Source organism: Pteropus medius, unplaced genomic scaffold (genome assembly GCF_902729225.1).
Source record: "Pteropus medius unplaced genomic scaffold, Ma_sr-lr_union100, whole genome shotgun sequence".
Classification (NCBI taxonomy): Eukaryota; Metazoa; Chordata; class Mammalia; order Chiroptera; family Pteropodidae; genus Pteropus; species Pteropus medius.
Window position 1 is genome coordinate 9,954,841 of NW_024340692.1, and position 17,001 is coordinate 9,971,841.

Below are 17,001 nucleotides of genomic sequence, written 5' to 3' on the forward strand. Positions count from 1 at the left end.
AATATCTATCAAAGAACGTGATTAATAGTAAGGAGACACTATCAAATAATAAAGGCTCCAAATCTGGGTTTTAAAGAATCTGAGACTTAGCAAATACAATGAAAGGAAAATTACTTGAAAGATATTTTTAACCTGAAAGGGAAAAAAAAGCAAACTAAAATTATATCATCTATTATGATATTTTAAACTCAAACATTCGAGTTCCTTTTGAAAGAAGGGAGCTATTCTGCCAGTCCACGCATCACACTTGCTCCGAGCTCCGTCATGATCATCTACTGGGACATCATAAGCCATGATGAGATGGTCTCCAACATCTACAAGATCTGAGAGATCGTGGATAGGCTGCGCCTGGAAGTGGAGGGGAAGATGGTCAACAGGACAGAGGGTAACTCTGATGAATCGTTCATTGGAGAAAATGCCTCCACAGAAGGCCCCTTGAGGGCGAAGGTTCTGAAAGCACAGTGATCACTGGTGTTGACATTGTCAGGAACCATAAACCAGCTTCACAAAAGAAGCCTACAAGTAGTGCAGCAAAGATTACATGAAACCATTCTCGGGGAAATTTGAAGAACAGAGACTGGAAGGAGTGAAATCTTCTATGATGGGGGCTGCAGAACGGATCAAGCACATCCTTGCTAATTTCAAAAAAAAACTACCAGTTCTTTATTGGTAAAAACATGAATCCAGGTGGCATGGTTGCCCTGCTGGACCACCGTAAGGATGGTGTGACCCCACATATGACTTTTCTTTAAGAATGGTTTAGAAATAAATGTTAACAAATTTGAGAATTTGGATCTATCACCTGTCATCATCATAACTGGCTGCTGCTTTTCATCCACATACCAGGACTAGGACAAATGGGACTGATGTTATCTTGAGCACTTCATTTATTTTGACCTTGATTTATTTGGAGCAGAGGCATTGTTTTTAAGAAAAACATGTCGTGTAGATTGTCTAAAAATAAAATGCATTTAAACTCAAAAAAAAAAAAAGGGGGAACTAAAAATGCAAACTTCTCTTTTAAGAGTGAAAGGTATGAGATACTCTAATCTTTTCATATCAGTTAGTCTCCACTCAAGACTGGGTAGAAGGCAGAACGCAGAACTATTAGGAGGCACTGCTGTGGCCTTTAGGAAGGTAAAGGCAAAGGGCTGTGATGTCACTAGTCTGGAACCTCCAAAGCAACTTTCTACGAGAGATGCCCACAGCATGCAAGTAAATCACAGTAGCTGCACTGAGGGGAAGGACTGAGCCCAGGCAAGACAAAGATGTATGATGTTTTTCAATATGTAGACTTTCCATGCTCCTTCATTTATATTTTCATGGCTCAGAGGCAAGGGCAGAAGACACCCAGGGTCCGTGGGCAAAAATCAGGTCCCCATATCTGTTCTTACTTGTGGCCATTTTAAATCCATATATCTGAGATGGATCTACTTTGTTCAGAAGGCAGCTCTCAGCTGGCAAAACAAATTCATGAAGATAGTACAGTAACTTAAACTTTCACCCGTCTCAAAAGCTATACTTACGTTAAGCCATAGATTTCGATACCTTCTTAACCCAATAATATGGTTAATGATGAACTGTCTAGAAAGTCACAGAGAGTGCTGTATTTGAGTGGAAAAGGATTGCCTATACCGGGGAACCACCAAGTACATTCATCTAGGGATTGTTCAACATGCTCTATTGGGAAGAAAATTTGTTTTAATTTATATTTTTCTTTATGTTATCCTTTTAAATATGTTTGATAGTACATAATTTATTTGTGTAATAGGGCATGTTTAATATTTATAAATAAATAAATTTACATATATTGGGATTGCATGTGCTATTTTTTTTTCTTGATTAAGATGTGCATTGCTTCATTCAAACCTTGCCACCTTGATAACTACGTACGTTATCTCAAGCTGCAGAAGATTTTCCCATTCTGATCCAACTGCACTAAAAGCCCTGTGCCTGGCTGTTTCTTCTCCACTTAAGTAAATGTTTCAGGCATTGGGCATTAGGTTATAAGAAACATTATCTTAATTGCATAGTAAAAATACATGGTTGATTGAGCTAGGATATATTTCCCTACATGAGTTATTTTTCCAGCAATATTGATCTGTATGGACATTTGCACCAAGGTACAGGTTGAACAAAAATAAAGTTGTTATGTTTTCTAGATGCATTGTCTGTGAGTGCTTGGCGCGTTCCCTTCTTTATAATTATTATTATTTTTATTCAGTTAAAGCTACCAGTTTGAAATGATGATCCTAATCTTTTCAGGAAATAATAACTCCTAAACTTTTTCAGTCTGCCTGAGAAACAAAGTTAAAACCATTCAAAACAGAACTTCAATATTATAAAAACAAACATTTAAATTTTTTTTTAGAAAAATCCTCGATTTGAATTATAAAAGTACAGCATGGAGATGAATGAAATCCAATTTCTAAAGGGCAGAAATGCATTCTGACAAAGCAAGAGGAAAGCTCACTGACTATTCAAAATAGAACACATTGGAATATTATAATAGTTCTCAAATTCAAGTTCTTGTGCTGCTAGTGTTTTGCAAATTATTTTCTATAAAATATAATAGCAGCTACTTGAACCATTTTTCCCTCAGTAGCTTTGGGTTGATGAGAGGGTTAGGTTAATTCAAAAAAATGGAAAGAATTCATCTGGTTCACAGATGACTGTCCAGCTGAGCATTAAGACAAGGTCTTAAGCATCTCTAATCTAGCTCAAAATCCACCTTATGAATTAGGCTTATAAAAGAGAGAAGAAACAATAAAACCCTCTTCTCCTTTGCATTCCCTGAAGTAACAGAAAAGAGAGTAAATATTGTTAGAAGAAATGAACCTGCTACTATGATTTTCCCCTTTACTGAAGATGATTATCTTGGGAAATCCCTTTGTATATGCTCCTTTTATGTTCTTAACATCCAGGAGATTCTAAGTTGGATTCTAAGTTAGATTCCTCCTATGTCCAACTTTAAGAAATTATATAAATGTAGAAAATCTATAGATGTTACTAAAATTGGTATGACCTAATCTACAGGCTTGGTCATAGTACAGTTATTTTTTTCAACGATAAAAGTACAGGCTGATGAATTTACACCATTCACACATTTAAATTTTAAAAATTCACCTACACATATTTATCTAAAGAAAAATGTGAGAATATCAACTTAAATAGTGTGGGCACGATGTTGATAATTATTTCAGCTAAGTGATGAGGGGTTCTTGCACTTTTCTATTTTTGTATATATTTTGCATTTTTAATAATAATGTGTAGAAAAAAGGTAAATCTCAGGGCGCAATTCTGCCAGTCATTACACCCAAGGAGCCATGTTCCAAAAGAGTCATCGGCTCTTCCCTCAGTGAATTTCATTTCCTGCTCAGTCTCAGAGTAAGAGCATTTTCTCATGTGAAGAGTAAGCCTAGGTAGGATTCTATGAGATGTGTTTTTCATTCAACACGGACATCAAATGAAAGCCAGCATTTTTATCTGATGCTCAAGTGAAGACACTCCAATTTATTCTAGTGCCAGAGGTAATGTCTGCATATGCCTAACTGCTAGAGGAAAGAGGAAATTTATTGCATCTATTTAAATAAGAGAGGGTTTCAAAGGTGGCATTAGCCAAAGGGATTTTCAAGGGAATTCCACTATAGGTGAGTTTGCCTTATGTATTGACTTGAGACCCTAAATCTCACCTGAAGCATCATTCCCTTCCCTGTCCTTCCATACCAGTTGTCTGTGACATGCTTGGGATCAATGCTTTCAAAAGCCAAAGAGATCAGGAATCTCAGTCTCTAATATTAGTCTGGCTTTATAACACCCTGCAATGTCACCATTGGAAACGTGTTCTGTACAGTCCACAGCTATTGTTTCCAGGGTCCTGAGAGGTTTCCAGCCTCCTTTTCTTCTATGTGCATTCAAATCTCTTCTTCTTCCAAAATACCCTCACTCTAATTGGACACTTTTAACCTCTGACAAAACTTATGAGTCTAGTCTGTCTTGCTACTGATGGTTGGACATAAGGAAGAGAAATGAAAGAGTAGGAGAGCATCAGACCTGTGCTTTATAGTTCTCATAGTCTGGAAACAACCTCCTATTTCATTCTTGGATCAAGGCCCGAGGCCTGAGATAACTAACTAGGCTCCAGGGTTTATTTGAATTAAAAGTAAAGAAAATTATCCTTTAATCTCTGCGGTGAACTGAACCATTTCAAACCCAAATTGGCTACAACTATTAAAAGGAGAAAAATGAAACAAGAGCATCAGAGAAGCAAAGACTTAGGGTCATCTAATGGGGTCCCTAAAGATTCCTGAAAGGCTTCTGTGATGTAGAGAGGCTTGTCCTTAAAATCTATGACCAAAATATTCGAATGCAATTCTAATGCAATTCAAAACACCATTTCGTATTGTACCCAAGAGGGCAAGGAGTGACAGAGGGACAGACTTGGGCAGGGAATGGAATTGGACACATCTCTCACAGCCTGTTTACTGTATCTCCATGGGCATCCTACTCCTTCATAAGTCATTTCAAACTGAGAGATCTTAGGCTGATATGTATCATAAATCTCTTTAGAACCAATTTTCATATTTATAAAATTGTGTGTCTATGTATTTCTGTCTAGATAGACCAATTTTCAAATCTCAAAACTTCTCTCATCCTACCCTTTAACACTTTAATTCACAACACATCAGAATGTATCCTCCATTTTTTGCAATATAAATTTGAAAACTGAGTGATCTTCTATTAGTAAAGATCTACTGCAGAAAAAAGAACTAAGAGAAACCTAGATAGGCCTGGAGAGAATAAAGTTGTAGAGATTAAAGAAACATCTTTATTTTTCTGGATCCAAAACAACCAGGTGGTTGGATTAATTTAACCAAGCGTTCAATCAAGTCAATAAAAAAAAAAAATCATTAGCCAAGCACTTTGTTGAACGATTGGTTGAGGTGATGATATCAAAAGTATTCCAAGCAGAAGGTTTTTGTGAACATCGTACTGTTATCTTTTCTGCTTCTCCTATCTATCCTACTTGTTTTGTTGTGTGTGTGTGTTTTTTAATGGGAGCTCATTGTAAAACAAATAAGGAAAACAAAAATATAAAAAGTGAAGAATGAAATCTCCATTTTATTCAAGCATACTCCTTAGAGAGAATCATAGTATTTCTGTATATATCCCACAATAATTTTTAATATTATTCTTTAATCTACTTTCCAATTTAGCAACATGTTTTGATAATCTTTCCAAGTCAGTATGTAAAGAACTACCTCATTTATTTTAACTGCGAGTATTAAATTTTTAAATGTACCCTATTTAACTGATCTCCTGATCAGTAAACACTTTCCTACTTATCTCTGATGGAGTTCTACTGAATCATTCCTTTCATGGGTTTCTGTGTCAGAGGAACGGTAGGAATATTCCTTCCTAAGGTATGTCTTTGGGTCCCCAAGAAAGAAGAAGCTCCAGTGACACATGTAACCACTTAGGCAAAAAATCTCATTGGGCAATGTGATTTTAGCAAAAGTACATTTTCATGGGCTAAATAGCATTTCTGTGTGCTTAATAATTTTTGGAAATACCTCAAAATTCTGTTAAATTTACTATATATTATCTTTAGCTCTCAAAATGTTGTTGTTCGTGATCTGGCTCCTCTCCAGCCTCACTCAGTTCTCACTCCTTCCCCACATGCTCTCCAAGCTGTAGTTATCTGAACTGCTGGCTATTCTGCTGGGAGGCCATACTTCACCCCACCTACCTCTACATACGGTCAGCTCTATGCCACAAATCCCCCTTCCCCTAGTCTCTCTCGTGAAATAGTCCATGTTCAAAAGCTTTGACTATTGTTTTCTTTGTAAATCCTTTCCTCTTCCTCCTCCCATACCACCTCAGGAAATCTGGCTGTTTTCTCCCCTCTATCTCCAATGAACCATGTACATTTCTCAGATAAAATACTTCTCATATCCTATTGCAATTAAGTCTGGCTTCTTCTCTGCAAGATAAGATTGTTGAAGAGGGGGACTGCTTTTGACTGTTTCACCCAGTGGCTAGCCCAGAGGAAGAAGTGCCTAGATGTCAGGTGACTTAACTCAAAAGGCAGCCACCCAGAGAACCTCTTCTCACCCTGCATAGGCTCCAGGTGAGAGAAACTGACAGGATACTTCTATGATCTGAAAGTGCATGTGGACATTTTTATATGATTATCATTTCAAAAGTTGCCTTTTCTGCTCAAGCTGCCATCACACTGAGAATTATGTCATCCATCTTTTACAGTACACATTTCCCACTGCTAAGTAATGCTCAACAATGTACTGTAGCATCCAGTACAATAGCAAGTTCCATATGGCTCCTCATACATTTACTTTTATGTTCACTGGCAATTTAGAATGGCATTGTTCATTATATTTCAGATGTCAGCCCGCCTGGAGCCTATCCAAGGATGTGTATTTAGACTGTCAGAAAGTGAAAGGCTACATTGGGCATGACTCATTACCGTGCGATAGATGTGAGAGAGCATTTCAGGGGAAAAATCAGCTTTAATCAGTGTCAGTAGATGTCGTGTGATTTTTCCCAGCACTGATAACGATGCATCAATTCAGAAATGACAGCTGCTGGACACCTGCCATTGTGTCCTTTATACTTCTCCATACCACCGGGCTCCAAACTGGTCATTGATCTAATTTGTTTCTGTTTTTGGAGGCTCAACAGTAGTAACAACAAAAATAAAACATAAGTATCATTTTTAGCAAAATTAGGTATATAACCATGGTGACTAGCATAACTGTTACTGTATACTGGCCTTTGCTTTCACAGGAAAGGCTCTGCTTACCTAAAAATTACACAGAAAAAATAAGATTTTCCCACTTCTGAAACTCTTTCTAAAGGTAGCACATTATGTACTTTCTAATAGCCTATCTTACAAGTTTCATATAAGCCCTATGAAGTAGATCTATATCGTCATCTCTATTTTCCATCTGAGACATCTGAGGTTCGCTAAAGTCGATAATTAAATAGTGTGTCCCAAGAGAATTAATGAGTGTCAGGAGGACTCAAATCAAGATGTCCTGTCTCCATAGCTTTCCAGATGAGTATTCATGATAGAAAAAGTCTGAATGAAATCACTGCAAATACCCGCAAAGAGCTCTAGATGAGAGCAACAATCAAAGCAAAGAAACTAAAAGAAGACAACTTTCCCAGAGTTTTCAATTTTCCTAATATTGGCCCTATTCTTCTGGCATCTTAAAATGAGCCCAAGAAATGGAAGCTATTTCTACTTTTCTGTAAGTTGCCATAGATGCACCTTGATGAAGTATCAAGAACTATACACTTTCCTGTTTTGTTGCTACCATTGAAAAACTGTTCTATTCTTATCACATTATTTATACTGTTAGATGCCCAGAAGAAAAGGTCTGTGGGTATATCTCTTTATAATATGGCTTTGCAAATAGATAAGCATTTCTTCTAATAGAATGTAAACAAAGCTATTTTCTCCTCAAGGAATACACTTTCTGAGGATGCCAGTAGGTAGACAAAAACCTGAGGAATTATGATGACATGCTACCATATCCTTGCGCGTGGGATATCTAGTAAGAAATCATTTTTCTTCCCTTCCCTATAATTTTCTTCTTTTCTCTTGCTATGCCTTAATAACTCTGAAAAATGGGAAACTTGAAAGCCATAGCTGTTCCAATTTACTAGGCTTTTTAAAGACAGCTCCATGAGATCCCCAAAGGTCTTCAGTGGTGTGGCTGATGGATTCCAGAGTCTCTCAGGCTGATATACTTCCTCGCTTTCTGGAATCATTTTTGAAAGGCAAGAAATAATTCCTGAGCACTTTGGCAAAATTTGATTCTCACTAGGAGACAGCATAGATAAAAACTTACTCACTAAGTGACATAGGCATGGCACACAATTTTTGTTTGCTTGTTTGTATTAAAATAGGATTAGGAGTAAAGTAGATCATGATAAAGTTATGAATTCTGTTGTGTCCCTTCAGTGAAACATTTGACAAACTGTATCCTTGATGTCTTTAATAATATATAATATTACGCATTGGATCATAATATGGTTAGTAAATGCATAGTTTCTTAAATTCTCTTACCAAATATTTTGCTTATGATTTTGGAAGAAATTTAGTGTATGTTGTATATCTCAGGGCAATATTAGAATATCCCTGTTTTTTTGTTTTTTTGTTTTTTTGTTTAAAAAACCTGTTTGTTCCTGGCAATATCAAATGCCTCTACTGTGATTAGATTTTCATAAAGTCATTTTTATGATTTTGATAAGTATTTAAAAATTATTTTGAAGTTATACTTTAAATTGTGTATTGGTGAGAATTGACTAATTTATGGCAATAGGTTAATAATTACAAGAGACAGTTTCTTTTGAGGTAATGAAATAATTACTTCAGTGCTGAGTAGATCACCAATACACTCCTCAGTTGAAAATTTTTAAATATTTAAAGTATTTGAATTGGTTCTTAGAGAGTATTCAAAATATACAAAAATAACTAGGTCCCTGTGTAGCTTGTGACACCACTGGTAAAGCATGTGGCCTAAGTAAGACACCATACCTTGTACTTTTCCTACCAGAAAACAGGGAAACAATTGACCAGTGAGAGAGTCTCGCATGATCACATGATTAATTGTATCCAAAGAGATGTGAGCAGAAGTAATATGTTTCACTTCCAGGACAAAAGGTTAAAAAGTAAGTGTTCTTTTTCTGTGTTTTCTTTCCCCTTTCACAAGGTCTGATGAGACCTGGGTCCCTGAATCATTAGGTAAATAACTGCCCATTGACCTGAAACTGTTAACTCACTGTTATGTGAGTGATTAAAAAAACTTCTGTTCTGTTGAGACACTGAAATTTGTTTTGTTGTTTTATTTTTGTCAGAGCTGGTGTTACTCAAATAACATAGTTCAGAGCTCTGTGAAAGTCATTGCTCTGCCCATTAAAATGGGAGCAGACAATCTAATAGAACCTTGAGTTCAAGTTTATTGGTTAACACAATTATATAATTTTCAGGTGTACATTATATTTTGACATCTGTATATTCTATTGTGTGTTTACCACCCAAAGTCCAATTTCCTTCAGCTACCATATATTTGATCCCCTTTACCCACTTCAAACTCCCCCTACTCCCCTATATTTAATGTATGCCTATGCTGGCTCTTGCATGCCATGATATAACACAGTCGAGCACTGTGGTTCAACAATGAACAAGCTGGATAAGGCTGTTGCTCTTACAGAGTTCACAGTCTACTGAGGGATATAAATAAGAAAACACAATGCATATATAAAAGCTAAGCTAGGGATTTGGAGATTTCTCTGGGAGCACTTAGAAGTGGTTACTAACCCAAGCATAGAGTGTTCAAGAGAAGTGATATTGAATTTGTAGGCCTCTTAGAGGCAAACTCAGCCCTGGCAGTAGCACTGACATGCAGACCTAGTGTAAGCTGCATTCTCCTTTTTCGTTGTGTTGAATTTTTTCCCAAGATGCTCTAAGCCTTTTCTAAATTCATTTCTTTAATTATCAGATCTCCCCATGAAAGTGATACATATCATATCTTTTTATCTCCATCTGATAACTGTCAGTGCAAGTATTCTGGGTTGGGCAAGGGGATTTGAGAGGAAGAGAAAAAGCGAAACAAAGAGAGACAGAGATAGGGAGGGAAGGAAAGAGAGAGAGAAGAATTATCTATATGTCCCAGGAAAATTTGCCTCTTGTGAAGAGATATTTTAATTTCAGGGCTGGGTATAAGCTAGCCTTGAATATGTAATGGCTAACATGATTGCCTACTGAGCCACCGTCAATCCAGATTTGAAACCTCATTACTGTAAATTGCTTTGGGATACCTTGAGCATGAAAAATACAATAAAAAATAAAATCTATTTTGCAAAGAAGGTGGTAAAACTGTAAGGATAAATTTTAGAACTCTCTTTCCGGAACTAGGGAGCCAAAAAGAATACAAAGGACCCTGACTCTTCCCATGGGGAGCAGTGGCATCTTTGAAAGAAGAGGAAAAACAAGATGAAAATAATTTACTTTCTTCCCCAGAAACAACAAAGACCTAATTAACTGAGCATGTCTCAATGCACTGACCTTTATTATTTGTTATCTATTAAGATGTTTCTAACTAGAAACCATTGGTGACACACGCTAATTGTATCCTATTTGTGTTGACTGTCATGCCCTCTATAATAATCATTTCTTTCTACAAAATTGCCACATGTCAACACTTCAGCCAAAAAGTCCAGTTAAGCCACATGTGACCTCCAGTAGGCATAATTTGGGTAAGTTTTTATTCTTTGTCTGTCTGTCAAGGAAAGACAAGGACAACAACACAACAGGAAATGACTTTAACTTAGTATTGAAGATGTATTACAGATGTTCTTCTCCCCTCACCCTCCCAGTGCTTAACCTTCCTTATGCTGCTACAAAATACCTTATTCTAGCTGTATGGCATTACTATCTTACTGCAAGAAGACTGTTACTAAAATAATTTTTTTAACAGTATTGATATTAATTGACCATGAGGCACAGATGCTATGTTTTCTGAGAATGAAATCTTTACTAGGAACCATGATTGGCCTAGGATCATTTAAAATCAAAATCCATAATATTATCTAAAAGCACAGTGTTTGGTATAATGAAGAAAGCATTAGGCAAGGATTCAAGGGTACTGGATTCCAATTCCGGCTCTGATATCAACTAGCTGGGAGACCTTGGGCAAGTCAGTCTCTTTGATATGATGTTTCCTCATCTAAATAAAATGTGAATAATCTGTCTACAGACTTCACATTTGCTTTATCTCATATTTTTTGGAGCTCTGTGGACTTTCTTTGTTGCACTTATCAGAGTTGTATTTTTAGTATTATTGTATGATTTTTTGGTTAATGACTCCCCTTCGCATTGATGCTCCATGAGAGCAGGGATCATATCTAATTTTGTCTATTATTTCATCTCTACTTTCTGGCACAAGTCTGACACAAAGCAAGTACTCAATAAATATTTCTTAAAGAAATAAATAGATGAACAACATTTAGAGAAGAGTCTATTATTTTATGGTATTGCCTCAAAAAGACTTACTGAATAGCCCAATCTACATATGGCTTCTCTGAATTTCCAGGGCAACTTATATATTTCTGTGTTATAGAGTTTATACCATTCTATCTTGCATCATAATTATTTAGGTTTCTGAAAGATGCTCTGAATGACTGCACAATGCCTTATGTACAATAAAACTCAATAAGTATGTAGTGAATGTGAGACAATATCTGTGCCTTATTTATCTTTATATCTCAAGGCAATAGATGCTTATTAGTGTTTCTTTTTTTAATTAAAGCTGATGACATTTCACTGATTTGTTAGGGATATTTAGACCTTAAGTAACAGAAAGCTCAACTCAAACAGGCTTAATCAATAAAGTCAATAAAGCTTAATCAATAATTTATGACTCCTGTAACTGAAAGCGCAGCGTTAGGCTTCAGAAGAGTTAATATTGTCACTGAAGTTCCAACTTTCTGTCTCTTCTTTCTATCTTCCATAATTTCTATCCCTTTCTAAGAGTGCTTGTTCCTAAGATGGCTGTAGCAGCTTCCTAGAATTGCATTTTCTTGAATAGTATTTACTATGTGCCAGTGATTAAGTATTAGCTCACAGAATCCTCAAATACATAGATAGGAATAATTAATATTCCTATTTTACGTATGAGAACATTGAGGGACAAAGAGATTAAATAACTTGCTCAAAGTCATACAAATGGAGTACCCATGATTTAAACCAGGAAATACATCTCAAGTGTTTGCTCCAAACCACTGTACTTTCTTATTTAATACAAAATTAAAAAAAAAAAAAAAGCTTCTATTTTATTAGATCCTGGAGAATAAAATGAAAATTATTTTCCCTGCAGACCCAAGCAAATATCTTTTTGCACCTGATCGGCCTGATTGGGTTAAGTTCTCATTCTAGTCACACCTGGTGGCCAGTGGTAGAAGACATGAAGATTGGCTTAAATCTATTAGAATCAAATTCTGAAACTGAGTGGCCTGAAAATCTTAAGGCCTGAATAGGGCGGAGTAGCTATCCAAGCAAAGTCATTGAGACTGTTACCATGGGTATGAGTAAAGATATGTTGGATGAACAGGAAAAAAAAATCAAATCTCACTATAACTGGCAAATCTCCCCAAAATATTTTAAAAGTTTACATACCAAACCTTCTACATCTTCAAGAAAAGAAATGGAATCCTAGATACATCTATTGAGAAATAGGAATTTTAGTTTGTATATAATAACTGTTGTTGATCAGAGGAAGTCTACTTGCATGGTAGCCAAATATAATTGATTACACTGGTTAGATGGACCAAGAGATTTATTTGATTAAACTTTAGAACTGGAATTGCTCTATAATTGTTCCATAATTGAGCTTGTACAAATAGTTTAAGAAAACTACTTCGGGTTTAAGAAAACTCAAAGAATCTGTTTACTAAGCTTTGGTCTGCAATAATCTGGTGAGTAAACATTAGAATCAAATCATCTGGCACCTAGTCATAGTTTGAGAAAACCGAAGGGGAGCAGATCATTGAGCCACTAAATCAGCATAAATCAGCACTAAAAAAAATGGTCTCCTAGTTTATAAATTTATACCCTCATATTGGTGCCTTTCCGTACTATCTAGAATACACCTGAACTTCCAATATGCTTAACTGAAAAGAAAAGGGATCTGGATTAGAAAATAGCTGACCTTAGCTGAAAACCAGATGCTTGCAACTCGGCTGTAATTTCTGGGGTAAATAAATTATGGATAAAAACAACATTTTAGAAACTCTGGTATCAGTGAGCTAATGGGCAGCTCCAGACAAAGAGTGGAGAAGAAAAGCGTTGTTATTTGAGGATGGTAATAAAAATAATTATCTGTGTGCCAGGAAAAAAAAAAATAGCTCTAAAAGCCATGATGAGTCCATAGAATCAGTGAACAAAAGAAATTTTCTAGAATTATTTGACCTAATTACAACTGAGGATTTGTCGGCTGTTTTTGTAAATGCTTTAAGAATGTAGCACTCACCACAAAATGAACTATATCATTAATAGGTCTTGCAGTGTAAAAAACCTGGAGTCACAAAATGCTTAGAGACTATGGACAAAGAACAAATGAAGCACTGGGAATAAAATGAACAAATCAGCCAGACAGAATAAATAGTGAAAAGAATGGAAATAAGGAGAGAATCAGAAAATTAGTGCAATTTCTGTGCAAAACTAAAAATGTAATGAAATAAATGCAGAACCAAAGAATAGTACTTAGTAAAAGAACATTCTAGCTCTACATTCAGATAAGATTATCAGCCTCATCATTTAATTATCTCTGATTTATTTAGCATCTATACAGAAACAAAAAAAGATAAAAGGAATTAAAACTATTGCTGAAGAATAATTAGCAAGAGATATTATTTCTGACCACAAAGATTATTTTAAATTAATTGACAATCTTTTAAGAGCCTAGGCATTTGGGAGTATACAACTACATTTTAGACATGACTTGTGGTGGGGACGATCATTCCAAAAACATATTTAACTACTTGGTAACTAGAATCTTCCTTTGTATATCTTTCTGAGAAGTCCTGTATCCTGGCAAACATCTGTTTTCTCTGATACTGTTCTTGGGTTGCTGAGTGTTGCTTGAGAAAATCACATTATCATCTAAGTTGGTTCCTTTACAATATCGTAATTTTGAAACTCGACTTGTGTTTTTTAGCGCTGTTTAAGAATTACTTACACATCTCTCTTTTGCTCTCTTTTGTAATCCCAACATTTTACTGCTCCAAATTCTACTATCTTCCTTAAAAGTCTGTAGTATTTATCATTTTCTACATTCTTCCCCTCCCCCATGATAACTTAACTTCTTACTTCCCAGCCATAAACTTTCCTAATACTCTTTCCTTTATTTCTTATCTATATCCATATTTTTGCCAGTTCTTTGTCTTCTACTCTATCTCTAAAAGAAAGAAGGAGCATGAAAATCCCTTCTGCAGTCCAAGTTTTATCCCTCAGTTATGCTTTGGAATATACTCTCTGCTATCTGCAGCAAACATTACTTGACCATCTAGTCTTTGTTTTCTTTCTCTCTCATTCACCTTCCCCTTCCCCTCTCTTTTATGCTCAAATCCTCTCTAAGAAAACATTTCATTCTATCTCTATAACAAGCCACCACTCTCTTCCTCTTCTCTTAGCAACTAGACTTTGAAGGCTTTGTCTAAAGCAGAATTTCTCAATCTTGATACTATTGATATTTTGAGCCAGATAATTTTTTTTTTTTTATCTGTGGGAGCTGTTTCGTGCAATTTAGGATGTTCAGCCTCCACAGCCTCAACCTGTTAGATGTCAGTAGCACTTCCTTAGTTGTGACAACCAGCAATGTCTCCAGACACTGCCAAATGTCCCCTGGAGGGCAAAATCATAGCTGGTTAACAACCACCATTCTAAAGTTACCATCTCCATTTGTTTACATCCCAATTGCTATTCAGCTCAGTAAAATATAACTTCTGCTCTGACAACTTTGTGTAAACTATTCAATTACAGAACATTGATATCCTAGTGGTCAAATCCAATGGTCTATTTTCAGTCTCACTTTTTTGACATCTGACTTTGACAGTTATTTCCTTTTTGAAATTTCCTTCTTTAATGGCTTCCATTGACCACTCTTCTAGTTTTTCTTCAGTCTTTCTTGCTGATTCCCCTTCCTTTGCCCTGCTTTTAAATTCCACAATGCTCATCTCTCTTCCAAGTAACCAACTGCATATAGGTCAATGACTCTACAAACCTAACCCTATCTCAGACTGTGTTCCTATACTCTAGACACACATTGATAGCTATCAAGACTTTCATTTTTAGTTATATCCCAAATGCACTTCAAAACTCAACAAGTCCAACTGGACTTTTCATATACATATTCTAAAATCAAATTTTTTGTTATTCACTATCTTAGCTTGATGTAACACTTTCCAACAGTTAGCTGTCAGCTAAGCTACCACTGTACTCCACCATTCTGAATTCCTAAATCTGTCAGTCACCAAATCCTTTGCATTCCAGCTCTGAAATCTCTTTAACTCTGTTCTTTCATTTTAATTCCTATGGACATTACTCTGATTCAAATAATATTATGTTTTTACCTGGACTTAAACCTTTAAACTTATTCTGATCCATCCTATTCATTGTCAGTATCTTTCTAAAATGCACATCTAATTTTATCACATCTGTGTTTATAAAGCTCTCAGGGTTTCTCCTTGTCTATAGTTGTATTTTCCAAAGCATGGTATTCATAACTTTTGGTGACACAGAAGGTAATTTTAGGTGATGTGTACATTTTTTTTTAATTTAAAAAGTTTTGCACTTATTGTAATTTGTATTAGGAAAAAATATAGCCAGCATATCAAATCTGTGATTTCATAGATATATTACTGAGAATAAAGCTAAATAAAAACACCGAGTCTATTTAAAATCACTCTAAGAAAAAAATATTAGGTAAATAATAGTATATAGTGTTGGCAAAAGTTATGCAAGTAATATATGAGTGTCTGAAGTATGAACCTACTAAGTGAAATGGTAATTATGATTCTACTAAATAAAATCCAAAGTTCTTAGTTGGCCATAAAATTTCTTTCATTATCTAGTTTAACTTTCCCATAATTCTCTAATATCCAATCTATATTCAAGCCACACTAAAACTACTTTCTGTTACTGAACATGGAATGTAATTGTATGCCTTCTTGTCTTTGTTCTTGCTATTTCCTCTGTCTGGACTGGCACTGGGGCAGATCCAGCAAATTGCTTCCATTTATATTCATTTCAACATCTTGTTGGAGGATGTACTTGAGAGGACGTGACCACTAGTTAAGCCTTGAACTGGACTGGGGCCATCATATACTCTTCACCCCCTCCCCGTCCTTGGAATATACACTCTATTCACTGTTGCCACAGGAGTTTCAAGGATGCAGCCTTGAGAGCAATGTATTGTTGAGACCACATGGGAGGTACATGTGACTGAACCTCACTAAAGCCTCTACATAAACTTTCAAGATTTTGGCAGGCAAGTGTAGAGATCTATTGTCTTACGGCTGCCTAAGACAAGCCTCATGTATAAATTCCCTTCCTTATTAAAATTGCCACCTACCAATCTGGAATGACTTGTGTCTTTCTTCTGTCTCTCCTTGTCCTCCACGTATGGGGGCTGGTTTCAGATTTCACCCAGGAAGTTCCTGAAGTTGCAAGTAACATACTTTTCTAGTGTGCCTCCCTTTGTAGCAAGTTTAGAACATTCTCAAGGCTTCTTTGCAGGTGAATTTCTGGATGTGGGTTAAGACCCACCATTTAGAAGCAAATGCATGAAATTTTAAAGTCAGAAAGCAACATCTATAAGGCTGACTTTTCGTTGCTTCTGCTCCTTCTGTAGCAGCATAGTCATGGAGATGCTGGGTTTTCTGAAGAAGCAGATGACTCAGGGTCTAGCATGGGTTTGAGATGAAGGGCAGGAGTTAGGCATTTGTGGCAGATTTATCATAGCAGAGGTGGAATAGTCCCAGAGACTTTTCCCAAGGTATGCAGTGGGGGATTTTAAACTTTCTAGTTTCTGAATTATTCTCTAGATTCTTAATGGTGACAAAGGTATTTGCTCTTCTGTCAGCCAGTTCCATGGTATCGGTCTGGAAGTTCTTCCTAGAAACTCGACCTAGAGCCTGATCCTCAAGTTTTTTCAAGGTTTACATGACCCTTTTATTCCTTATATTAAATGTCTTTTTGCTTACACTAGCTAGAGCATTTTCTGTCATCTGACACTCAACACTGACCAAAAGAGGTTTTGCTTCCTAACACTCCCCCTAGTTTGATTTTTGTCTCACATTTCTGCACTTTTGTAATTAAGATTTATTACTTTGATAAGTTAGGAACTTTATTTGCATGTACTATTTATAAATATTTACTTGCATATATGGGTAAATATAAATGTATGGATATGTATA

At 35.9% G+C, this 17,001-nt stretch overlaps 1 pseudogene; it reads left to right on the top strand.

The window, feature by feature from the left end:
- Positions 1 to 264: 264 nt before the first annotated feature.
- Positions 265 to 852, top strand: LOC120604318 (translationally-controlled tumor protein-like; annotated as a pseudogene).
- The last annotated feature ends 16,149 nt before the right edge of the window (positions 853 to 17,001 follow it).